This window comes from Anopheles gambiae, chromosome 3 (genome assembly GCF_943734735.2).
Source record: "Anopheles gambiae chromosome 3, idAnoGambNW_F1_1, whole genome shotgun sequence".
Classification (NCBI taxonomy): domain Eukaryota; kingdom Metazoa; phylum Arthropoda; class Insecta; order Diptera; family Culicidae; genus Anopheles; species Anopheles gambiae.
The window spans coordinates 40202778-40229952 of NC_064602.1; the positions used below are offsets into that span (position 1 = coordinate 40202778).

General features: G+C 39.8%; 1 long non-coding RNA gene across 1 annotated transcript in view; it reads left to right on the forward strand.

The window, feature by feature from the left end:
- The first annotated feature begins 10873 nt into the window (after positions 1–10873).
- LOC133393754 (uncharacterized) overlaps positions 10874–27175 on the forward strand; it is a 122658-nt gene continuing 106356 nt past the window's right edge. Inside the window, exons 1-2 of the long non-coding RNA XR_009766366.1 lie at positions 10874–10962; positions 12789–13170. This is a non-coding gene — a long non-coding RNA (uncharacterized LOC133393754). The remainder of the gene's footprint in view (positions 10963–12788; positions 13171–27175) is intronic.

Sequence of the window (27175 nt, forward strand, 5' to 3'; positions counted from 1 at the left end):
TTATTTACATTGAAATCAAAAGCGAATCTTAATCCACATTGCACACAATAGCGAGAAAGGAATCCAATCGGAAGCACGAGTGTACCGTCCGAAGCACGATGAAAAGAGCAAAAATAAAAGAGTGTCCAAATTTTTTATCCACCATTATTCCGATAACGAAAGATTACGTGATGAAGCCAATTATGTCATTCACAAGAATACACACCCCGGAATGAAAGTCAAGCCGCTAAGAGACGGCGCGTAGCATCCCTTTCCGCCTATTCTTGGAACCGCCCGACCTAGGATGGAATTGGATGCAAATGATAAAGGGAGAAAAGTTCCCGCTGTGGTTTTAGCTGTCATCCTTTTGTGAATTGTATGAGTGAATTTAAATGCTCTCTTTCATGTAGCCAAATCTGAAAAATGGTATGCAGTCATTCCACCTTGTTGGCACGTCCAAGCGTAGCTGGTTATGCTTCCTGTTTTTTTATGAAGAATTGGTAAAGGCAAACGAGAGCCAGCATTAGGAACGCTCGTGCCCGCGTATTCAACCAACTCTTTAGTGTGCTCCTTGATGGTATTGAATTGGAAAGCTCCTGTTTTTTGGGACAGGCTAGGCCGCGAGTTTCCTGCTGATGCCAGGCTCGCAGCAAATTGCATGGCGTCTTCAGTTCGCTAATCACTTCTTTCTTCGCAAAGATATTTTTTATATTTCATCGTCACCCATTCAGATAGCGTCAGTGTGACAATGTGAAGTGAACTCACTCACCTAATGATTATACATTCTGTGTTCCTTCAACGTACCTCACAACACTTGCTCCCTTCCTCCATCCAGTTACCGGCGCTGATAACCCTTTTGTTTGACTGTGCAGTTAAATTGCAATTTCCCTCTCCGATCGGTTGAATGATTTTTTTTCATTTCTGAAAAATATTAAAAAAAAACCGAAATGATCATTCAGATGTAAATAAGGCTCGACTACTTTTCACAATTATTTAACTTTTCAAACAAATTATATGGAAAATAGTCTCGAACATAACGAGTGAGTCACTGGAACGGAACAAACTTGTTATTTAGGAGCTCATTGAACTGCTGCTAGGTTAATTGTCTATCTTTAGTGTAGAACCATGAGAAGTCACACCACCACGAAAGTTTTCTGTGCTACGTTGTATGATATTTAAGCAATAAAGTAGTGCTGTATATGACACGTATTCAAATTTGAGTAGAAGAAAGAAAGCTGCTGCTTCTGCAACATGTGGTATTTTCAACCTACAAGCTTATACTTTTTTTGCGATCAATTTAATCAATAATTCAATATTATGGCAGTAATCCTCGCTTTTCATAGGAAAACAGCTTCAAAAATAGCTTCCATTTTATTTATACACAGTGTTTAGATATCTTTGACTACCATCACTAAAGGAACAGTCGTCGTTTTCACTATAGGATCCATTAAATGTTAAAATATTTATATGTCTGTCTTCCTAACACTTTACATTAATTCAACCATTTCTTTTCAATTCAAGTTTTATAACACTTTTGATACATCTACCCTATTTATTTATCCATAAATTCAATAAAAAATTTAATGGATTCTTTAACATGCAAAAACTGTTTTGTATTCAATTTTATATTGTAAATGTTATGTATAAATGTTGACATTATGTTACTTGTCCGATACATCCCAAAAATATCTCCAGATGAAATATAAAAAGTCACAGACGCTATCATATGTCCAAATTATCTTAATTGCTTAACCATTTCCAAATTTAAACAGCACTGTGGTTTTAATCGAGAGAGAACGCTAGTAGAGAGATCACCATCTTATGTAGATGTATTTTATCAAATTCATTCGCAATGTTAAAAATCATTCAATCAAACAACAACCAAATAAGGTTTAGCTGTTTATTTGAATTATTTTCTTTATCCGTGTGCTAAAAATGATTTAAACTAGAAATAAAATACTGCATTTTTTCAAGCGAATCACTAAAAATTTTCCGTTGTTTATTTTAAATCTCTATTTCCGGTGCTTATGATTGTTGGCACACCGTTATGCTTTGAAATATCGTTGAAACGCTCGGCAGTAAACCGAAACCAAAACTGGCCACTAGCGAACCAAAGGTTCATACCGGCGGCACGCCAATTAATGCTAACTAGAGTGAGGATCAACAAAAATACCGCCCCATAAAGCTCCCATATAAAACCCCGCGAGGGACACGAGCACACTTAGATCACCATACACCTTTGTCGGAAGGGATACACTGCTGTCATTGCTCGTCATAAGCAATTGAGCGGTGGGACGAGAAGGAATGTTTATTTCCCAGACCGCACCTCCCAACAATTTTGTACCCTCGGAAAATGTGCCATTTTATTTACGGGCAAGGCCATAAAACACGGAAGCCGCGCAAAAATGGATTCCACGGAAAATGTTTCTTGACCAACAGCAAAATTTACTTAAAGAAAGTTTTTGCATTTGTTTCATCGCCGCTTACTGGCCCGGTTTGTATCGTGAACAGCAAAAGATTTATCCGTTTGCTGCCAATTTCTCTAATTTTAACGGCGCGCCGTGCTCTGTTCGGCGGGGGCACGTTGTTTGTTATTTTTATGTTATTTATACCTGTTCGTGGTTTTAAGTGCCTTTTGCTCGCCGCTCATCGGTACGGGTCCACAGGCCTTTAAATTATCTGGCACTGTGGGACCATACTGGGGATCAATTAAACGGACATACTAGCCTTTTTTTCCTTTGCGCTTTTGCAGCGGATGGTGGAGGTATAATATTTGCTTATAATATGAATACATTATCTTTCTCGTTTGGAAGCTTTTATTTTCCTCCTGCCATACCTTGAAACGTCTACAGTGCCGTTTTGTTTAGTTTTTTTTGTATTTTTTTCAATTGCTGTCCATACTGTTATTTCCAATCGAACGCGTGTGTTTTGATGTAAAGGTAAGTTTTTCAGTTATTGGTATTCGTTGGGAATTGTTGATTAAATTATTATGTATTTTGACAATGTTTCCCAAGCGACGAGAGCGTATTTCTTTTTAAATGGACTGAAATGTACAAACAAAAATATATTTAAAAAAAGCCGAAGGAAAAAATAGTTACTCGAGTAATCATAGGGCTGTCTGGTTACTTAGCAAAAACACCAAAACCTTTCGGACCACGAATTTCAACCATCACGAAATGTAAATTATGCGTTACAACAAATATGTTACAACATTATTTCTACCGGTGTTGACGTTTAACTCGCTACTGAACAGTAGTTTTGAATGACAAAATGATGCAATTTGGACAGAGCATGAATTAATCACATCATTTGATTCATCAAAAACGTTGCGAAACCATTATCACTACATCGTATCGAACGGTAATTTGTCCTTTCAGCGAGGTATGAAAGTGGAGCCATTATCGTTCTGTGACCCTTTTGAGCCTTTACTTGTTAATCAATTTAACTTATCGTCACGAATACCTGGTAAATCGCTTAACGGCAGCATGGCGAGAGGACTTGCTGCCAAACGTGTGCTTTATCGTAATGGATGACATGTGCTTCTTGGAATCATCATTCAATGAAAAATCACATGATTCAATCATTTTGTATTGTTTGTTTGTTAGTTTGTTTGTCTTTTTGTTTGTTTGAAATGAAATGGAAAATTCAATATTATTTTTAATGTACACGAAATAATCAATTATAATTAAATCATCACAAGATATGGCAGATATGACAAGACAAGGAATGACCTGTTATGATTACTAAGTAGATTTTCAAAATGTGCATGAAGGATCAACTAGAAGCTTGTTGCTAAATGATAAACTTATAATTGCCTTTTCTTAATATTCAATTTGTTTCCTCATGAGAAGTAACAGATAGAAACATTTAATTATGATTCATCCGATGGACTACACAACGCAAAATCACCGTAATTTTTTGCAATTGTTGTGGATTAACCATACCTATGAAGTTTTTTTAGTGTTACAATAGCCTGTTTTATATCTTTGAAGTACATTACTTAAATTAAACTTAAACTGAAATTAAATACAGCATTTTATATTTTTCGAAATTTTGCTAGGGTAATGATTCAGTTTTGAGTAGCAATTATCAGAAAAGTAGTAGGGTAAATGTACCAATAATGATGTAATTTGTAGTGGTACATATGTGTTTTAATGGATTTGAAGTGTCAAGAACGACAATTTCAAAATATTTTAAAACATAGCAATTGGATATGTTTCATCTTCGCAATCACAACCATTTTTACCATAAAAAACATCAAATTTACGAAAAAAAAATCATATTTTTGTGACTGCTTCGTTGTATGGTGGTATGGTTCCTATAGTCGTCGTATTGTATTCCTATAGTAATGTTTAAATTTAATTGATGAAACTATTGACTAAAGTACTGCATCACACCTGTCGTTAACCCACACCGGAACAGTATGCTTGATTCGAAGTCAATTTTCTATTCAAAGCAATAAGCGAATTTAACCTGTTTTTGGTAAATTGCCTACATAAAATTCATTTCTGTTGGTTATTTAAGTGAAAACAGTACGACATATCAAAAATATCATATAAACGATTTATGGTGAATACGATTTATGGTGAAAAACTAGTAATTTCGTGGTTATGTGGTCATTTAGAACGTTAACAGAAATATGAGTTTTGTTATGAAATCCTAAAAATTTTGGATATATGTTGATACATTTCATAAAATAATGAATTGTTAGTTTACTAAGTAACGGAATGGCCCCATTTATCTTTAAAACCCTTTGTAAAAGGCTAAAGAACATTTCAAACTAACATAAATAAGTTTTTTTTTTATTTGCCGTTTAGACCATAAGTTAGTACAATACCACCACTATTGGTACTACCACCACTATAGGTACGTTTACCCTAAAGATAAAAAAAGAAGCAAAATCGTATCGATCAAAAAAACGAACTGGGTCGGAACTGATAGCTATTCAATCGAAGTCGACAATTATTTAAATCATGTGGACAGTGTACAATATGCATATGCAACATATTGTATTGGTTCAGTTGTACAAATATGTATGAAACCAATAAACAATTGCAACTTAAATAATTTAAAGAAACGATAACCATGTGAATGGTCTGTGTGCGTTAAGCTCAAACGCCAACTTTTTCATGAGGCTAATAATCTACACTAAACAAGTTCTTTAGTTCTTTTTAGGCCGTCCACAAGGACAGAGGAGGCGTGGTAGGCCCAAATTGAGGTGGCAAGATGGCGTGGAGGCGTCCGCCATTAAGGCCGGGATAACGGACTGGCAGACGAAGGCGCGAGACCGTGAGCGGTTTCGGACACTCCTGAGGCAGGCCAAGACCGCAAAGCGGTTGTAGCGCCGGATAAGTAAGTAAGTAAGTAAACAAGTTCTGATAGTCTTTCAATTGTAGAAATTATTTAAGAATTAATCAGCACAGTTGGATCCGACCGTGCCGAATCCGACCGTTGTGCAATCGAAGGCGAACATTGTGTTATTGAATTGAACAGAGTAGCTTACACCATCTGACGTGTGAGCAAGTGGTAGACAGCGGTGTCTATTCAAAACGACTATTGTTATAAACAAGTGGACAGTTGTTTATTATGCTGGTAAACCCTGTAAGTCTCGAAAGCCTGTATAGGGCCAGCATGTCCGCGTAGGACGTTAGAAGAGGGCGTGTGGTGTTTAAACAGAGCAGGCCATGTTTCAGAATTGGTAGATAATATAAATTAGAGTGTAACTGTTATATCCAGATATAAAAACTTGGTGTCGGCATGATAAGAATATTCCTCTCTAAACAACACTTAAGTGAATAATATTTTATTAAAATAAAATAACTAATCACTTTTCAACTTAATTTATAATTCACATTCGCACCCATTCACTCACATTATTCAGTGAAAATCGAAGTATCAATAGATTTTTTAAAAACCATAAAACAAATCGAACGCAGATTTTCTCCGCAATAACCGATTTCAGTTGAAATGCTTGTTCCGATTTTCCTCCTTTCTCTCACTATGCTTCATTACTCAAGTACGGCTTAGGAGGGCAGGAAAATAAAGCAAAACGTTTCGAACCTTGGCATAAGCTTTCATGCACCCTCCAGAATTCGCGAGAAGAGTAAGTTTACTTCCATTTTTATTCCATTCCTGCATATCCCGAGTGTACAAGGATGCTTTGGCGATGATCATGGACGAAACTGCTTAATGCAACCCTGCATATGATCGCCTTCATTTTTCATCCACACACACACACACCCACCGACCCAGTGACACATTTGTTTTCTTGTGCTCGTTCACAGGTAAGCATAGTGTTGACGGGGTGACGCTGGATAAATCTTTGTATCCTTGAACCTGTTCAACCATGAGTAAGTTTTTGCACAACAGTGCGTGCAGATGCTGTTATGTTTTTACAGTTCACTTGAATGCATTTTCCGTTAGAAAACCGTCTTATCGTTCGAGACGATGAAGGATTTCGCTGTACAGGATGAATATTTTTCACGCAACACGATTAGTCAAGCTGATTAGTAAGATGGTAGAGGGTATATAGATGAAATAGTATAATAAAGGATTGCATCGTATTAGACTTTAGAACCAATGGTACATGTGGACTATCGATAGCATGTTAGGTTCGATTCACATTCATCAGCGCTTCCATGGGGATGGAATTGTTAAGTTCATGCAATCCAGGCCTCATACTGGTTAATGATGACTAGTAGGATGAGAACACAGTGGTGCCATAACTGACGAAACGTATTCGTTTTTTTTTGCAAAACTCTAGCGCATATTTGGTGATACGTTGTAAAAATACAATATATTATATTATTAATATATTGTTTTCTGATTTTGGTAAGCTATACACTAGCCCATGGATGAATTTTATCACATTTCAAAATCGGCAAATGACTTCGTCACAAACAGTTGGCAAGATTGCAGACTGTTTGCACTGTGTGGGGACAATTTTCGTTTTCGTTATTGTTAGTGATAAAGTATACGTAGCGGAGCAACCATTTTATACAGGTGCAAGCTGTTTTCCTACGTTAGACAGTGAAGCAACAATGGCATGTTTCCTAGGCTCTCAGTACGATCTTCCTCCCGATTATGAACGGGTTTGACTCCTGTACATTGAATTCCGGATACAGCGAATGAAAAAAATGAAACGAATATTCCATAATTTATGAACAAATCGTTCCGGGGAATGGATGTATTTTTGAAAAGAAATATATAAGAATTTGGATTGCATCACCGGATGTTGGGAAAATAGTTTGGATTTCCGAAATGTGATCATGCAATATTCCATTTTTCCCCATTTTTCCCATTTTCTCTTCTTCGTTTTCATTATTGGTTTGAAAGAGCATGTTCGTGATTGTGCCGAATTCAACACACACCGGTCTATGAATGGGCGAATGGTGGAATGAGATTTTCTATCATGCAACCGAAGCGGCATACCAACCGAGGCCACAGACAACTTCAATGTGACTTTAGATTAGGAATCCACCGGGGATGTGGTGCATAGCTAGAGCGTGTGTTACTGGCACGTACTGCTCCGGTTATGCCAATCCCGGTCGGCATGTTTACGCGCAACCCTATGTGCATTTCAATATTGCCCTTCACACGGTGGCTCTCGCACATTAGCCTTCGTTTTCAACACATCAATCCTTGATGGCATTGGCCGCAGGCTTTGCGGGTTTTTTTGTCAGAAATATTGTGTTCTCGTCATGGTGTGATTTTTAATTCTTCACCATAATCGTTTTTCAGTGGTGGTGCTACCGTAATTCATTTCAAGAATGATATTTGCTTTCGTTTCATCCTCAAACATTGACCTAGTCGTTGCGGTACGGGTGGCTTTGTGGGTATGGGTGGATCGTTGTTTTCGGACGCACCACTGCTGACGGTGCAGTTGATTTTTTTGCTAACAAACGAGAAAGGATCTCACTCGAAATGCAATATCGATACTGGTGCACAATCGATATCTACAAAAGGGGAGAAAACTAGCTAGCGACCGCATAGCGCCTTTTTCGGCCCAGTGCACTGGTACATGCAATAACGGATGATAAAAAAAAAGTTAATAAGGGTAATAAGATAGCACAGAGAGCACCGAATAAAGGGTTTTGATTTAAAAATGCCCATTTCAGGCTTCAGGCCCATTTCAGGCTGTTTGCCGACAGTGAAATTAAGATGATATGACTTTTATGCCTTGCCCATGATGTATGCATTGATTCAGCTCACGTAAAGTAGAATTTTCAAATTTGCAACAACAAAGAAGCGTTCCACTTTTCGATAGTCAAGTAAAAGAAATGAGATGAAATATGTATGAAATATGAAATATGTTGTTCATTTCTGTTAAAATAAACGATCGTTAAAACAGTTAACGACTGCTCGATATCGCATATTGGCAAACACGGGGAAAAAATCGAGCAGTATAATTAAACTGTTAATTTGCATCGCATACGCTCTTGACAGTCGTTTGTTTAACGGCGGCATAGGACCAGTCGTTAAAATTAACAAATGAACTCAATGCGTTCGCGATGCCAGATTCTAGCAATTTTGAACGACTCTGGCTAATTTTTAATGACTGTTAATTTTAAACCAATTCTTTTGCGATGCCAATTGATGCCTGTTGATTGGAATCTCGGCATCGTCTACCCCATATACAAGAAGGGAGCTAGGTTGTACTGCAACAACTACAGGGGTATTACAGTGTTGAATACCGCCTATAAAATATTCTCCCTGGTCCTTCAAGATCTGCTTGCCCCGCACGTCGAAGAGATAGTCGGAAACTATCAAAGAGGATTCCGAAACGGAAAATCAACCACTGATCAGATCTTCACCATGCGGCAGATCTTATTGAGATGTAATCCTCCCCACGTAAAAGCCTCCACGGGCCGCAATAAATAACTCAAATATCAATGTTAAAGGCCGATATGCGCTGGATTAATCTTTACTCCATAGCGTCGCAAGCTGTATACAGAACCTGCAGTGTCCTCAAGCTGGAGACCACTGTCCTAGATGTATTAAAGGTAACACCATTCAACGTTACTTGTTCTGGATCTAGGTTAGTCAATTTTTACAAAACAGCACAAAAAATGATCAGTTTTTATCTTCTCATTTCAACTAAATTATGAGAAAATCTTTTTGCTCTCCCCAAAAATACTGCCAGCAACGGACGAAGAAGGAAGAAAAACCACAAAACATACTATTCTGCATTATGGACGGCTCCCCTATTGAACATTTCTTATTAAATTGTTTCTAACCAATAGCCATTTGGATTTCGGTTAAAGCTGTTGAATGTGCTGCACGTTCTCCACTTATTAGCATTCTTCCCAAAGCTTCACAAACTTTGTCCAACATAGTCGAAAAATGCCTCCGGTGGCAATGGTTTACGGAGATCTAAAATTACTTTTCTGATACTTTTACTCTGAATTGAATTAGTTTCAGTTTTGCTTTGCATATTACGGTCATTCGTATACTTGTCCGTGTACTTGCGTTTGAAGGATATTCGCGTCGGAAGATGAGAGCACAAGACTGACAGTTGAGATCCTATTTTGGTAATTGATTTTTCTCCTTATTAAATGGCAAGTATTTTCAATTATGAACTGTTTACGAAAAATTGAAAAAATAGCCAATTAGAGCACAATGTCCAGGTAATTCTGTGGAGATTATATGAAGATGACATGATTGCAAACCTCTACAGAATGCTTTCATAATTCAACTACACGTTTGAAACATTCTCTTAACTGATTGAACATTTTATGCATACCATCCTCCACTTAAACCACCGCACAATTTGCTCCGGTTGAAACGCAGCTCCAAACGCCCAGTGGTTATTTCAACCACTCGCTAACTGTATGAAAGTGATATACATGTAGTAGCGTTTTTTATCTTATAATAATGAAACATTGCATCCAGAGAAAGGGTACATAAATTTGTCTAATTATAAGTATTTCATTTGATCGTCGTGTGTGTCATAAGGATTTTTTATCATTTGTAAACATTTGTTATATCATAATTAAATACAGTTGTTAAATTTTCTATAATTCGTGAGAAATTGATCACAATGACCAAATGCTATGGTTATGTTCTATTGTTTTTAACGAGAGATGCAGAGATCTGATACGAGTAGGAAAGATTATATTTGAGTTGTTGAATCTATATTACTTTTCATTAATTCCTATCAGTAATGCTACAAATAAGCACATGAAATTTTCCTCCGTTTTTTTTTTAAATAATAAAATCAAAATTCGTAATAAATATATGCGTAATAACAAAAAACCTTTGAGCAATACGACCTTTTTGGACCGTTCCTCCTGAATAAAAACAAATAATCTTACTTTTACTTTTTTTATTAATTAGATAACAATTGGATAATATTTTAATAAAAGTTAATTGAAATGTAAGTAAAATACATTACTGGAAAGCTAATGAAATCCTGAAACAAGACTTTTTTAAATCATAACCAATAAATACAACACAATGTCAATTTCCATCTATTTCTTTGATCTTATCTACGTGTGCTTTCTATGGTTCTATGGTTCTGTTGTTTCTGTAGTCATCGGATTGCTCTCCTTGATGGTATATATTGCTATCGTGGGATGGACGCTCGCCACGCTATGGTACGACCATGCAAAATCGAAATTGGAAAAGCTCGTCGTACCTAAAAAAATGCATTCGCAGCGTGGCAGGATAAACGTCTGTTTTCTGCCATCGAGTTAGGCGAACTCTGGATAGGGGAAATGCGCCATGACATTGAAAAGGACCGAACATTCGCCGAACAATAGCCGAAGCAAAAATGAAATCATAAGATTGAAGTGCGAAGAGCCCTGACACCATCCCAGTTCGGAGCTTTTATTCGGGGTTTGTTCATTCACACGGTTGAACGTTGCGTTACGCTAGTTAATTTCCCGTCAGTTTGTCTTTGACCGCAGTCTGGAATGGTTTTAGGCTTCATGTTGTCTAAAAGGGATCGATTATATGATGTTATTTGAATCGTAAACATAAAATGTGTGGCTGCATTTAAGCTGATTTCTTTAGAACCCTGGGATTTTGTTAAATTTTGTTTTTATGACCTGTTTTGATGGTTTAAGAAAAGTTTAATTTCTGATACCAATGTTTACCGGTGATATAGACCGGTGTGATTTAATGCTAACAGCTTCAGTTACTTATCAGATAATATAAACCGGTTTTAAACCATGCACGATAACATGCTCATGCATTTCAGTAAAATCATTATATCAAGAGCAAGAAAACAGCCGCTATGTGCGTGTATATCACTGTGTTTCAATGCGTGTGTGTGTGTGTGTGTGTGTATCAAGCAAAGCAGGTGTATGTATCAAGCATACTCCAAAGAAGCATGCACCCACTCGTCATGTTCAAAAATCTCCAACGTGCACAGTGGAGAAAGCAAAAGCAAAAAAGGCTTCAACGTTCCACCATCAACGTGGAACTGTTTCACTTAACGGGTTCAAGTAGGCTGGTGTGTTGGTTGAATAGAAAAGCTCTGTTATGCACGCATACATAATAAAGGCGCCAAAAGACCAACCTGGCAAGCTACGACTACAGCTCAAACCATTATGCCAACCAGCGTTTTGTGGCACAAGTGGAGCACAACATTTAACAACAAATTCGTATGAAAGGTGTGTTGGATTGAAGCAGCAAAATGTATTCCACTACCATCAAGGTGTGATGGAAACGTTCAGTCATCAGTAATTTTCAGCAGTGGTAAAAAGGGCAGAAAAAATGCCAAACTAAGTTTTTCCTTCTCTTTGTTTATGTGTATGTATGTTAATAATTATTTAGCCTCATTTCCGCCTACCACGGAGGTTTTTTTATGAAGTGATATTAAAATCTGATTTTAGTTGGATGTATATCATAATAGTGTTAATGTGTATTACAAGTCTCCGATACCAGAAGTGCTTTATCGAGAAATTGTGGCATACAAATAAATGACCTTATGAGAAAGGCTGGATGCGCTACCAACATACACAGCCTACACGACGGCCAAAAACGGCCATTCCGTGCCGGTATGGGGTAGGGGAAAAATAACCATTTATCATTTACAAACCGACACAGCAGAACCTGGCATCTTGGGGACGCGACAGTCAGGCGCGACCAAAAAGCGCCCAACAACTCACTTCAGTGTTGGTGTGTATTGCGGTATGAAAAACAAGTACGCAGTGTACAAGCGGAGAGCTATCAGCCACCGGAATGCGGATTATCAGCAACCCGCAAAATCCACCAAATAATTGCATCCCAGTGCAGTGAGGTCAACGTTTTTAGCTATGGTTTATGTGTGCGGAATGATAGCCCTGCAAAAAAGTACACGTACAATGGTGGTCTGAGGGAGATCTGTGTAGTGGTGTTGCGTTCATAATGCTACTACGATGGGAAAGAGAAGAAGTGCAGAAAGTTTTCAATTATAGCTACGTAACCGTGATACAACAGGAAGTAAACCTCTCAGTGGCTCAGTGTTTGTGTGGTGAGGATAATTCGCATGGTAATTGTTGCTCAATATGAATAAGATGATAGCGGTTCTAGCAGAAAGTGCATCACGGAAGTCATTAGGATCGATTGAGTGTGTGTATCTAGAATAGCATAAAAGCCGTTCTCAGCTATCTAACAAGGTAACGCGACGCACTACAGGTATGTTCCTTTCACACATTCTACGAGAAAACTGGATACGGTTTTACTGGGCTGGCGGGAAAGTAACAAGCAAATAGTCTTTGTTTCTGTGTTGAAAAGTGTTTTCCTTACTGATGTACGGTTTCTGTATAGGACGCATCTGGCTGTGATGGTGTGGTACAATGTTAATTTTCTTTCACTTTTTTCAGTTTCCTATAGTAAGTGAAGTGTAATTGATTTGTCAATTTTTCCTGTCTATTATCTCTAACAAATTATTAATCGCAGCTGTGAAAAAAGTGTACCGGAGAGTTAGAAGTGAAAAGTAGTGGTGTTTGACGGAAGCAGAAAATCTAAAAGTGCATAACAAAAGAGGCAGTTCCTGTTATATGTAAAAGGTACCAATCTCCTTGATCGGGAGTATAAAGCACAAGAGAGAAAGAGCATCCTGTACAGTATGAGGGTAATTAAACGTACAAACCATGTGTAGTGAGTACGAGTTGTACGAGTTTTGACTAGTGATACTGAATCTTATCGGCATAATCGTGGATCCGCTGCAAATATTTTGGGTACTGACCAACAGTACTTATTTAGGTAAGGACGAGTCGCACGCGAAGAGTGACCAGATTTATCGTTTTATCTGTAGCCATACCGAGTTTTTATTTGCCTACCGAAGCATAGATGAGCACTCTAAAACCACACATGTTTCATTTCTCTTCGGCTTTCACCTAAACCGTCGTGCTTAAACGAACCATAACACGATGTACCGACTGAATGGGAAAATTTTCCAAACAAGCTGAATTGCCTTGGATATGTCGGGCTGTCCTGTAGCAATAAATCAAACAGTATATGTGTTAAGCCGGTCCATCCCACATGTTGCCGCGTGTGAAGCAATCTGTTTCTTGGTTGCAACGGTAAAGATGATTTGACAAACAGTCAATCGCGAGAAGGTTTTCGGCAGTTTTGAATTAGGTGTATTTTTATACGATTTATATATCGACATTAAATGCAGTTTGCCATGGCACCCTGTTCCCTAAACAGATATATTTCTTGATCTTATTTGAACCGCTTCCTAATTTGCTCTAATTTGGGAGATGATGCACAGTCGTTGCCGCTTAATTTGGACCATAACTCACGTGTTACAATTTTTACCTTGAAGTAATACTTTTTTGACAGAGCGCATCAATGTTTGCCTCTAAGTCATCAATTTTTGACTGCAATTCGATCGCTTTATTTACAAAATTAAACGTAATTTCTGAAACTGTGTGTTCCGAAATTACTAAAATTAAGTTAAGTTATGATAAAATCATTGATATAATTTCAAAGAAAACGATTGTTTTGCTAATATTGGATGTTTTATTGGAATGAAAAAATTGGCATGTATGTTTAGAGTTTCTAATATTTCATTTTGTTTTATTTTTTCATAAATTAAGCAAATTACAAAGTTTTTGTATCAATTGTGTTATGTAAAAATACAATTGTAAAAATCTACTCCCATACCTTATATAATTATCATGCATCCTACAACAATTGATGACTTACAAACACAATGAACAGTGCGTTAAAGCCAAAAATTTGATGCGCACTGTAAAAATATATGCCTTAGAGAAAAAATTAGGTGGCAACGATTGCATGTTGGCCCTTTATATGAAACAATCAACCCCATCTACCGGGTTGGTTCTGGTTGGTTGAGGAGAGTTAGTTTGTCATGACAGATTCTTGTTGTTATCTTGTTATCCGGCGCTACAACCGCTTTGCAGTCTCGGCCTACCTCAGGAGTGTTCGAAACTGCTCACGGTCTCGCGCCTACGTCTGCCAGTCCGTTATCCTGGCCTTAATGGCTGATGCCTCCACATGATCTAGCAGCCTCAATTTGGGCCTACCACGCATTCTCTGTCCTTGTGGACGGCCTAAAAAGACTTTACGGGCTGGGTCGTCCGTTTCTATGTGCAACATGGCCAGCCTACCGGAGCCTACCGAGCTTGATACGCTGTACGACAGTAAGTTCGCCGTACATCTCGTATAGCTCGTCTTTATAAGTGGACCAAGTATCCGTCTGAGCATCTTCCTCTCACACGCAGCTTAGGGGATGACACGAAAAACGATTCACGCACTGCTCAGAATATTAACTTAGCGCACACTACCAGCCACAGAAAGCTCACCCCTTCAGCCAGCAGCAATAAATATAAAAAAAAAATTACTGTTACGTATTTGCCTCTCTTTTTTTCTGGGATTTGTTCCAATAGGTGACTAAGCGGGAAATAAACTCCTTTATTACCGCGTAACAACGCAGCTGTGTCTGGGCACAGATGGCGCGTTACGAAGGCATCATCCTGGTCACATGGTTGAACGATTGGAACCGAAAGGCAATCATTATTATCGCAAAGCTCCAGTAACCTACAGTTTACTAAGAATCTGGTTGTCATCGTTTGAATGCCATTTGGCAGCAGTGTAAGAAAATTCACAAATTCTGAGATTTGGCCGGGAAATCTTCACAGTCCTAAGAAGAATAATTTATCATCCAACAACAATTACTTACGCAGACAGCAAAGTCGAGACGAAGGGAAATAATGGCACGATAATAAAAATATTGCCACAATCAGACTTCTGCCACCGCTCGTAGAGGCTGTGGAGTGTGTTGTTGTTGCTGCTGCTGCGTGTAAGTATCAAGAGATGAGATGAAACGAACGAGCCCAGCTTCCGGTCTGTACCAGTTTCCGGTCGGAAGTGTTAATGTTGAATGAACCACAACCAAACCAACTAGTTTGTAGGTGCCATTAGAGTAGGAGAAAACCAACGGATTGGTTGGAAACAGGCATGTTGCCCACTTTATGGCGGGAATTCTTACATTTTGATAAAGCTACTTGCTAACTTAGCAGACCGTAACGTTCACGGGGCAAAAAGCGTGAATAATCACTTTTTTCTATGGTCACACGGCGCATGAAGGGTTTCGAAGTAAGTTATTTAAGGTGATAGATGAGGAGAGAATGATTCGGGTTAAAGTTTATTATTTCTCATATTGTTACCCAGGGAAGTTGATCAAAAATTCATTGCTCCACCAGGGAAATTGATCAAAATTTGATTACTGTACAATTTGCCAACTTTCAGATAAAATCATATTTAGTAAATATTATATAACGGAAGAAAACTCTTTTATGAAACAAACGATCATTATTTTATTAAATATATCACTCTGAAAATTTTGATGCACTCCATTTTGTTTGTGTATTAAACAAATAAATAATTTTCATCAACTGGATGTAAAACTCCTCACTTCCCGATTTGGCATAGCCTCCGATTCCCAAAATCTAACTAAAGCACCAGTGTTGAATCAGCTAACGTCAATGAGTGAAATTATCCATTCTGCCATCATCCGTTTTCCACCGAGAAGATGCCTTCTTTTTTCGATACAAAGCCATGCAAGCGAAGTTGCCAACTCATGGTGATCGCTTCACCGCATCGATGGAGACGCCTGGTTGTTCAACGCAATCGTTCGAGTACAGGCGGCTGCTATCCAGTCGATAGTCTGCTTTATACATTATGCTATTTTCCCCCTTAAAAACAGAATAAAAAGCAAGAAAAATAAGAAAACATGCTAATCATATGTAGCACATACAGGGATGAACAAGGAGGTTCAGAACGCCGGAAGCGTTGCGCCACATATTTTGCATTTTTGCTTCGACCTCAATTTTCTGTGTGATTAATTGCCAAGGGTGCTGCTAATTTTTGCACTTGTGTACGCGTCATATTTTATCACAATACTCCGCGCATAATACTCCGCGGTGAAGCCTTCAGGTTCACCAAACTGGTACAACCTTGTCAACCCTTGTCGTGCACGCTGTCAGGAAACCATTAGGCCTTCCATTTCCACCAACTCCCTTCATCTCTATTGGAGTTTATCGGTGCCTGCTAGGGTAGTGAGAGAATCTTGCCCATCCGATACCCTCGTCAAGCACACAAGTGTAGATCGGTGTTTTAGGGGCAGAAGGGCCACGTAAAGGGTCATGGCGTAAATGTTTCACTTCAACAAAGTAAAAACATCCCACACAATGCTGGGATAGGATGTTGTGTATCTTTTTTTTTTGTCGCGATTTTTTTTCTTCTCAATCATTGATCAGGTGTGAACCAAAGGCAAAACAATGTTTGTAACTGATTTTGGTCATCTTATTACAGCACGATAGTTGTAAAACCTTCAAGACAAAAAAGTGTTGTGAAACGATCACCACAAACTGAATATCGCTGGAAATGAACTGGGTTAAGGAAGGAATTAAAACAATTATCCCAACACGCCATGAGGTTGCTTGAGTCTGTTAATCAGACGGAGTTGTCCAAGCTGCAACATTTTCCAGTGACTCTCTTTAAGCTTCAAATCTGCGGAAAGTGAGTTAAAAATGGGAATTCGAAATAGAAATAGCAACAGCACAATTCTCTTCAACCCACAGCATGCATATTAATCTCCATGGGTAGAAAATGAAAAATACTACACAAGCCATGCTGCCGCTCGTGTTGGTGTTGCGTTCGTGGTTTTGTAAACTTTGATTTTCTCTGCTTGGGCATTGAGAGCGTGCGAAATGTACCATGGCATGGGTATGGTTTCGTTCGCACGCACTCATGAAAGTTGGCAAAGAAGATCCAACAAACATTCCATTCATAGGCAAACAGATTAAAATGATCTCATTTGCGAATAATTGGGTTTTCTTGATTGCTTTTCTTGTCTTTTCTCGCGGTGCACGAGAAAAAATATAGCGGTAACGGCGTACTGGCATACCTAGCCAAAGATCACTAGGTCGGGATGGGCATGTTTACCAAAGTTGATTTCAACCTTTCCCACAGCTACAATTTTGGTGCAAAGAAATGTAGCGTAAAACTTTCCTAATGAAATTGAGACCAAGAGCTTTGGCTCAAGCAGGCGTCAAGTATGAGAGCCTACAACAAGCGCTTGAAAGATGCTTGTGGTGATCACAGGATTATATTACACAACTAGCCGACTACCACTGCACGGCATCTGTTGAGTGGTGTTTGGTGTGTTTTATGTGCCTTTTAGTCACTGGGAGCTTTGATTTTCGTTAGTTTTGGCAGCACAAACAATCATTTATTTTTTTTGGCTGTTTGCATCGTTTGCTTTCTTCGCAATATTTCATCTCGTTTGCTACAATTGCAGGCAAAGTCCGGGTTAAGGAAATGGCTGCCATTTACAAGGTAGACACTTCCACGGTGGCACGCGCAACAAATCGACAAAAAGTTGCCTAGAGGGCTAGAAAAAAGTGAAACATTATTGCTACCAGGCACTTATCGTACTCGGAGACAAACCCTTCGGTCAAACGAACGGCATCAAAAAAATTGTAAAGACGAGGGTTTTTGCTTTTCATTTTGTTTGTGCCACACCTTTTAGTACAAAGCGTGAAATAAAGCCAAATGCTGTCGAGATCCGCTCCACCATGACTTGTGCTGCAAGTGACGGTTGTGGTTTAAGAAGAAAGCAAAAAAAAACTAAACCTTTACTTCAGCGAGCAGTACTTTTTTCTTTTGTAAGAAGATTTTTCTGAAGTGAACAACTCAGCGCAGGTTACAAATTTATTTTCTGTATCAGACGGAGAGCGATATAGTAAAAAAATGGAATGGCAACGTTTCAAGACACAGACACAGAAGTCAGTAATGAAATCAAAAGTGTTCTCTCTTCTGTAGTTTATTTCTACACCGTTTTACTTCATTCTAAGTTTTAAAGGAAATGTTGGAGTGGAAAAGTAGTTTTTTTCGGAACATAAATTGTTCACTCCATTAGCAAATTAAGGCAAAGGATAAACGCATCTGTTCAAACCGTTTCCACTTTTTCATGTCAGCGAGTCAAAATGTATTAAGAAAATCGGATTTAAGTTTGACAAATTCTCACAGCATAAATTCTCAAAGTAGAATGCCAGTACGAGCTTACATTTAGCTTGTGCTGGCATTCCAACAACAACTTATAGAGAGTATTTAATGGACATACAAAATTAATGATTCATGCTTTAATACGTAACCGAACAAGTACTGGATAAAAGGATCGTATTGGATTAGTGTTCAATTACGGCATAAATGCAGTTTTTACGTGAAAATTTTACTTCGTGGTACAAGATTCATCTAGGACGATTAACCAATACGTAAAAAGAGATATGAAGAAACGAGTTCTAGATTCAATTATGATGGGTAGCTGCTTCTCCTGGTATGGGTTCATACCTAGTTTTTGTGTGACAATCTTCCAGGACCCGCTTCCGAAATCGAACCTGCTTAAGATCCTACGCGACATTAATTATTCATGCGGCATGGGCATGTGTAGTACCTTCAGGTGGCTCCCGGTAAGGCAAGAAAGAACGTTTAGGAATGCGTACCAGATTGGAATGTTTCCATTTCCGAATGTCTCGGTATGTTTGCGATCCTTTCCTTCTGCCTACATGTAACGTATACTCTTTAGACTCCTAGGTGAGCAAATACTTATCTGAGATCCAAGTCGAAGCACAGTTTTTCGTTTAATCCTTTCTTAGGGCGTCTTGTTGCAAAGCTTTTCCGGTGGTGAACGGGAAAATCTTTTATCTTCCGGCTGGTGAGGAAAGAAACTGTATCATATGTTAGCCGGAAAGCGTTTCTGATGAAATTTATGTCACACATTTCAACGTGTTGGGCAACCGATGAGCACGAAGGCTACACAGCACTTTAGCAACCAGACGATATTTGCAACGGCTTTGCTGTGGCCTTCTAATACCCGAAGCAGTCAGGCTTGAGTTGGTTTGAAACATTCTCACATTGTGCCTTATGAGATAATCTTAGCAGTTGGACAATTAAGGGAAGCTGAACAGAAGTTCTCTGACTCTTTTCCCAGGAAGCTTCTTAAATATTCCACAAGAGTGTGTGGTGATCAGCGCCACCTACATGTGAAACACCATGCGTCAGAGCTTTAGAGCTTTAGCTTTAGGTTGAGAGCTTTAGATTAGCGCAGGCGTAAGTAGTACAGGTGTAGGTATAATATGAGTGTCAAGGAATGAGAGCCTAGACAAGCGAGTTAGGCTAGTTAAGAAAGTCAGGAGAAAGGGATCGCTCTCTTTGTGCTAGACCGCCAGGCTGAACGGACGCGAGTTAATAAAATAATAGTAATTTCCTCCGTATCGACACTGGAATATTACATTGGTGACCCCGACGTGATCTCGCGTGATAAAAGTGTAAGTACGAAGTGCAGTGATAAGTGGAAATCGCCCCGAAATAGTGACTGCAGAAGCGCAGAAGGTTTTTTTTAACCTCAATGGGCATCCCCTAACGCAACGCACAGCACCGTACTCGTAACGAACACCCGTTTCGCCATCGCTAAATTGACCACGCGGTCAAGCAACAGCACGAAGAGTTTCTGGAAAGTGCGGCACCGCAAACCTTGCTGACGTCGTCACACATCGTCAAGCAACATCCACACGAGTGCACTATACACTACGATCACCGTGAGAAGTGCATTTGGTCCGGTGTTCCGCAACAGCATAATCAGCTGAATTGTGACCGTGCATATGACAGTGCTGCGTCGGAGGCCTTGCCTTGTCGACCAAACATCACTACAGCGCAGCGCGCAACAGCAGCGTTGTAACCGTTTCGCTATATTCGTCAACCACCAATCCGACGAACTTCGGCCGCAGCAGTAGAGAAGAGAAGTGTGGTTCAACGCCCGCACGGCCTCTCACCAGCACGCAGCAACAGTGAAGAAACGCCAACTCTTGCACTCGTTGCTCCAGCACAGGGCAAATATCATCGATAGCGGCATATAAGACGTATTCGCCCGTATCCCATTTCGGACCCAGGCGTGTGCATTCCGTAGTATCGCGGATAAACGACAGCCGGCGTGCAGCCGCTGGATCAGCGCAAGAAACCACGTGTACCATCGCCATCGCGGTACACTCCATCGCAGGAAACCACGTGTACCATCGCCATCGCGGTATACCTCATCGCAGTTTGGTCGCAGCCATCGCGGTACATTTGCATCGCAGCCTCATCGAAGCCATCGCGGCACGTGCATCATCCCAGAGGAGTAAGATTCCCTTCATCATCATCACTTTCCGTGACACGTTTTTCACGGGCATCGGTACGTAATCGAACATCCAGAGACGAGGACCATCGCAGTGTGCCAACCGTGAAAACCATCAGCTGTGATAGACATCGAGTGCACCGTTCCGCGGAAAGAGGACAACGAGTAGAGACCGCGCACCGTACACGGTGCGCACAGCATCCCGAGCAACGTTTCGCCAGGGGGCGTCAACCATCAGCGGTGAGCTCGTTCCAAAACATTTTTATTATTATTTTTTTTAAATTTTTAAAATTATAAATACAACCGTTCAGCTGGCGAAGGAGTAGGCGATATAATATTGTACACCAACGCATATATTCTAAACATATATTCATTCACAACATTACCATTATATTCACACAAAAACATTTTTCAAATATTACACGCATTTATTACCATCACATACACATTTATAATAAGACACACACCTTTATATACACGTATTATTTGATTTAGCATTTTTTTTTCCTCTCATTTCGAATATTTTTCTATTCATATTTTACAAATTACTTTTTACAAGAACACATTTGGTAGCGTTTAAGAATACGTAACGCGAAAGATTGTATAAATTAGAGATATTTTCAATAGGAATTTTAGTAGGCAGGTAGTAATGTTGCCAGTTGGAGAAAAAAATCTTGCTGAAGCTGGTGTTTCGGGGGTTCGGTCGGCCCCAGACTCTCCTCCGGTGGTGGAGCGCATTTCAACAAAACTACCGCAATTTTGGGAGGAGGTTCCAGAGGTTTGGTTCGCTCAAGCGGAAGCGGAGTTTGAGCTTTCGAAAATCACTCGGGAGCGTACGCAGTATTCATACCTTATTGCTGCACTCTCTAAAGAGGTGTTGGGGAAGGTTCTCGATATAATAAAAAATCCAGATCCGATCAAACCATATTCCAATTTAAAGGAGCAATTGTTGAATAGGTTGACAAGCAGCGAGGAGACTCGTTTATCAAAGCTCCTATACCATGTTGAAATTGGTGATCGAACTCCATCAGAGTTCTATCGCCATATGATTCAACTCGCGGGAAATTCGACAGATCTATCCATGGCACTTGTAAAAAAGCTGTGGAAGTCGAGGTTGCCCAAATCTATCGAAGTTGCATTGATAGCAGTTGACATTCAATTCCAACCACAACCAGGGACCTCGCAACCGCGGGCGGAGTGTTTCCAGGACAAAACAGAACATTCGACAAAGAACTCCATCTAACGTAAGGAAGCACCCTTTTTGTTGGTATCATTTCCGTTTCGGAAATGCAGCCAATAAATGCTTGGAACCCTGTAATTTTACAGCGTCGCAAGCAGCTAATGAAGCGCGGAACAAAAAAAACTAAGTGGCTCACGGGAGGTGGCGGATCTCCCAAGGGCAAACAACAGTTTTCCTCCACGTCTATTTATAAATGATGAAGTAACTTCATTCACATTCCTAATAGACACGGGAGCTGATGTATCCGTCATACCAGTTAGTTTGGTCGGAAAAGCATACAAACCAACAGACATGGTACTGCAAGCAGCCAATGGTAGTACTATCGCGACATATGGTACGAAGCTGTTTCAGTTAAGTCTCGGTTTAAAAAGACTTTTCAGCCATGTTTTTATAATTGCGTCCGTTAATCGACCTATCATAGGTGCGGATTTTTTGTTCAAAAATAATATAATGGTGGATCTTAGAAGACGTAGATTACTCGATTCGGTCACTCAATTAACGACCAAAGGCACATTGGCACAACTAGATACACCATCTCCGAAACATTTTTTGGTAGAAGCTGGGGAGTTTGGAAAAGTTTTGCACCAATTTCCTTCGTTGGTAGAGCCCCCAGACTATAAGAAACCGGTAAACCATAATGTTTTGCATTACATAGAGACAAAAGGGCCACTGCCATTTGCAAAACCACGTCGTCTTGATCCAGAGAAACATAAAATTGCCTTAGCAGAATTCCAACAAATGATAAACCTTGGAATATGTCGTCCATCTTCCTCACCAGGATCCTCCCCCTTGCATATGGTACCAAAAGGAGACCAAGATTGGCGACCATGCGGCGACTACCGTCGGCTAAATGCAATCACAACGCCAGATAGATACCCCATTCCTCATATACAGGATTTCACTATGAATTTACACGGGTGCAAGTATTTTTCAAAATTAGATCTGATAAGGGCGTATCACATGATTCCAATAGCAGAGGAAGATGTACACAAGACAGCTATCACAACACCTTTCGGAATGTTCGAATTCTTAAGAATGCCTTTCGGCCTTAGAAATGCAGGTCAAACATTCCAAAGGTTTATGAATAGTCTATTCAACGGTTTTGATTTCGTTTTCGTCTACATTGACGACATTTTAATCGCTAGTCCGACAAAGGAACTTCACCTTGCACACTTACAAAGGGTATTCAATCGGCTAGCAGAATACGACATAAAAATCAAACCAACTAAGTGTGCGCTAGGACTTTCTACTATCGATTTTCTAGGGCATACAATCTCAGATAAAGGAATTACCCCATGCTCAAAGAAGGTGATACAATCATTTCCAACACCGCATTCGTTAAAACAATTGCAACGATTTGTTGGAATGATAAACTATTATCACCGTTTTCTGCCATGGCTTTCCGATGCGCTGAGACCCTTGCACAAACTTATTGCTGAACATGGTAGTAAGAAAAATAAAAAAACATTCGAGTGGTCGGAGGAATGTGACAAAGCAGTTCGTCAGGTCAAGTCTGATCTAGTTCACGCTACGATACTGTCACACCCAAAAACCGACGCACAATACTCATTAACTACAGACGCGTCCAATTACGCTGTAGGAGCCGTACTACAACAACATTACCAAGGGAAGTGTCAACCGTTGGCATTTTTTTCCAAACTAATATCTCCGACAGAACAAAAATACTCCACGTTCGACAGAGAGCTGTTAGCAATAGTCCTCAGTATAAAAAATTTTAGACATTTTTTAGAGGGAAGGTCATTTGTCATCTACACCGACCATAAACCACTCACGACAGCATTGACTTCGAAAGCTGAGAAGTCACCGCGACAAAATCGACACCTTGATTTTATTTCTCAATTCTCAAGTGATATACGGTACATAAGAGGAGACAGTAATGTGGTCGCTGATGCTCTCTCGCGTTTAGGAGAAGCAGATGCCATAGAAGACATAAATTATCAAGTTGTCTCCGACCATCAACGCTCTGATGAGCAATTGCAAAACTTATTAAACAACGAGAAATGTCATGACTCAAAATACACGCTTGAAAAAATAAAACTTGGAGAAGCAGATTTGGTATTCGAGTCTTCGACAGGAAAAAACCGGCTCTACGTTCCCATGTCGTTACGAAAGGAAATTTTCGACGGCATTCACAACATTGCCCATCCAGGGATTAGAGCGTCGCGAAAAATGATGTCGGAGAGATATTTTTGGCCAGCGATGAACAGTGTCGTAGCAAACTGGGTTAAGGCTTGTCTGGGGTGCCAGAAAGCAAAAGTAATCCGTCACACAAAATCCCCGATAGAATCATTTGCAGTGCCAAAAGGTAGGTTCGACCATATCCATATAGATATCGTCGGCCCCTTACCTTCGTCCGAAGACAAATCATACCTCTTAACGGTCGTGGATCGATTCACAAGGTGGCCAGAAGCCTACCCATTGTCAGACATATCAGCGATCACCGTGGCAAAAACTTTCGTAGAGCAATACGTATCCCGTTTTGGTTGCCCATTGAGAATCACCACAGATAGAGGTCGCCAGTTTACGTCAAGGTTGTTTACCGAAATGACTAAACTATTGGGCACACACCAGATACAAACAACAGCGTACCATCCGCAAGCTAACGGAATGGTTGAACGTTTTCACCGACAGTTGAAGGAGGCGTTAAAAGCTTGTGGGGACACTATCAGGTGGACACAACGGTTGCCATTAATCCTACTCGGTATTAGGATAGCATATAAAGAGGAAATCAAAGGCTCTCCCGCAGAGATGGTATATGGCCAAAGTCTGAGACTGCCAGCCGAAGTATTTGTACCATCTAAACCCATTTCCACTGACGATTTCCCCGATTTTATTGTGGACCTTAAAAAAGCGTTTAAGTGCGTAGAACCAATACCACCAAAACACCAAAGTTCATCGTCCTGCTATTTGCCCAACGCCCTAAATAATTGCAAAAATGTTTTCATTCGGGTTGACAAGGTGAAAACAGGGCTCCAAGCGCCTTACGAAGGACCTTATCCAATCATAAGAAGGTGCAGAAAATTTTTTGTTATAAAAAGAAACGACAAAAATGAGTCGATTTCTGTCGATCGACTCAAACCAGCTTTTGATTCCGCACCCGAGACAAAGATCATTCCTCTGGAGCCTTCCACCACAGCCAAACCAAACAAACATGTTCGTTTTCGATGACGTATCAGTGCACAAAGCATGCATACGGCATCCCAAACGGATCGCGACTCCGTCACTGGCGGGGGGTTCTGTGGTGATCAGCGCCACCTACATGTGAAACACCATGCGTCAGAGCTTTAGAGCTTTAGCTTTAGGTTGAGAGCTTTAGATTAGCGCAGGCGTAAGTAGTACAGGTGTAGGTATAATATGAGTGTCAAGGAATGAGAGCCTAGACAAGCGAGTTAGGCTAGTTAAGAAAGTCAGGAGAAAGGGATCGCTCTCTTTGTGCTAGACCGCCAGGCTGAACGGACGCGAGTTAATAAAATAATAGTAATTTCCTCCGTATCGACACTGGAATATTACAAGTGCCTTTTACTCGGAGTGGAAAATATTTATGATATTGATAGTCATATTTACTGACCCGCAAGAGATATATTTATGTTTAAGGTTTGTTTTGCTTCTGATAAGTGTAAAAACAATTTGTAAAAAGTTCAATAAATAATATGAGTGCAAATTTTCTTCATTATCAGCAGGTGAGGTATCTCTCACGATTTATTCACCATTTCCCATATATTTTTGTATAGTTTCCTCATAATTTTGGTATCGTTCTATTAGACGTTACATTAAATACAATAAAATACAATACAACTTAATACATTAAACAAAATTGGTAGCGCTCAATAAATCGTGAGAACGAGCTAAAAAACTATGGGAACCATCCAAAAAATTTGGGAAACAACCAAAAAATATTGATAGAGTCGTGAGATGTTCTCTTTCTCTTTGACTGCAGATTTGGCATTAACTTACAGGTTTAGCAGAGAACGAACGATTAAATGATTGATCCAATCAAATGATCCGGATCAATCCGGAATGAACAGGAACTGAGCTGATCTTCCAAAAGACCTGTTTTTAACACCACTATCTTAAACCATCCATCTCGGCTGACTTGGTACCCTACATGCTAGCTACTTCACTACCATAATGATCGTCATTGTCTATGGAATGTCAAGTTTATTGGTTTAGCAGGAGACAAGGCAATGACTGATACATACCACACTTGGGAACGTGCTGTAAGGATACAACCTTTATTTTTTGTTTTTGAAGGGCAGAACATTTTTTTACATTCTTTCAGACACACCAGCATCATCATCTTGTGCTGAGTAAAACTCCATTTACTATGCATTATATTCAACCCGGTAATCGGAGCAATCAATTGAGCCGGGTTCATCGAATGGTAGGAAAAAGAGCGTTTTATGGTAAGGGATTGCTTGTTCGATTACCATAACGGCCGATATCACGAATAATCGACACGTCGTTAATTTGCATAGCCATCCACGCTGCTATTCACCTTCCTACTGCATACGTATCGCTGGGTGCGTTTGCGTATGGCCCTGCAATTTTTTGTAGTTTACACATTTTTGTTCCGAGAGACAGTCGGTCGTGACCTTTCCTTGCTTTTCCGAAGGCAATACAACCCTGCCACACTCACGAAAAGAAAAGCTCCGGATATAGTGCCTTTTGCTTATCTGACACCGGAACTATCGAGCAAAAAGGAGGATTAAGCTAAGCCATGCGTCCTCGTTTTAGTGTTTTCTCGGTGGTTCCGACTACCGACAAGGATAATTGTCAGATTTTTGCGCAACTTACGTAAAATTCACGTGCAGAGTAGAACGATTCATGCAAGGGAAGTAAATGAAAAATAAAAGAAACCTGGCCCAGTAACGTAAGAAAGCAGCACACGTTCTAGTCTGGTTATAAAAAACGAGGAAAGCTGCGAGCCACACCATCACGGACTGGCAAAAAGATGCATGATAGTGCATCAGCGATGAAGCGAAGCCATTTATCCACCGATCGCTTCTTTTCTTTTGCTAGGCTCACAACTTGTAGATGTGAGGTGGAAGTTGTTTGGGGCTCCCATAATCTTAGGAGATTTTCTCCAGAATAGCTGCAATTGTCACTTGTCACTCATAGCGGCTGGTTGTGCTTTCTCACTCTGCTATTTCCAAGTTGATTTTTACCGCGATTTTTCGGTTTCTTGGTTAAGTGCTTGAACTGTTTTAGTTCGGTTAATTTGCACTCGCGCGTTCACGTATCACAAATTTGTGCGGCACCTGTGTATTGTACGGTTCAACAAATAAACATTGCGATCCGCCTGC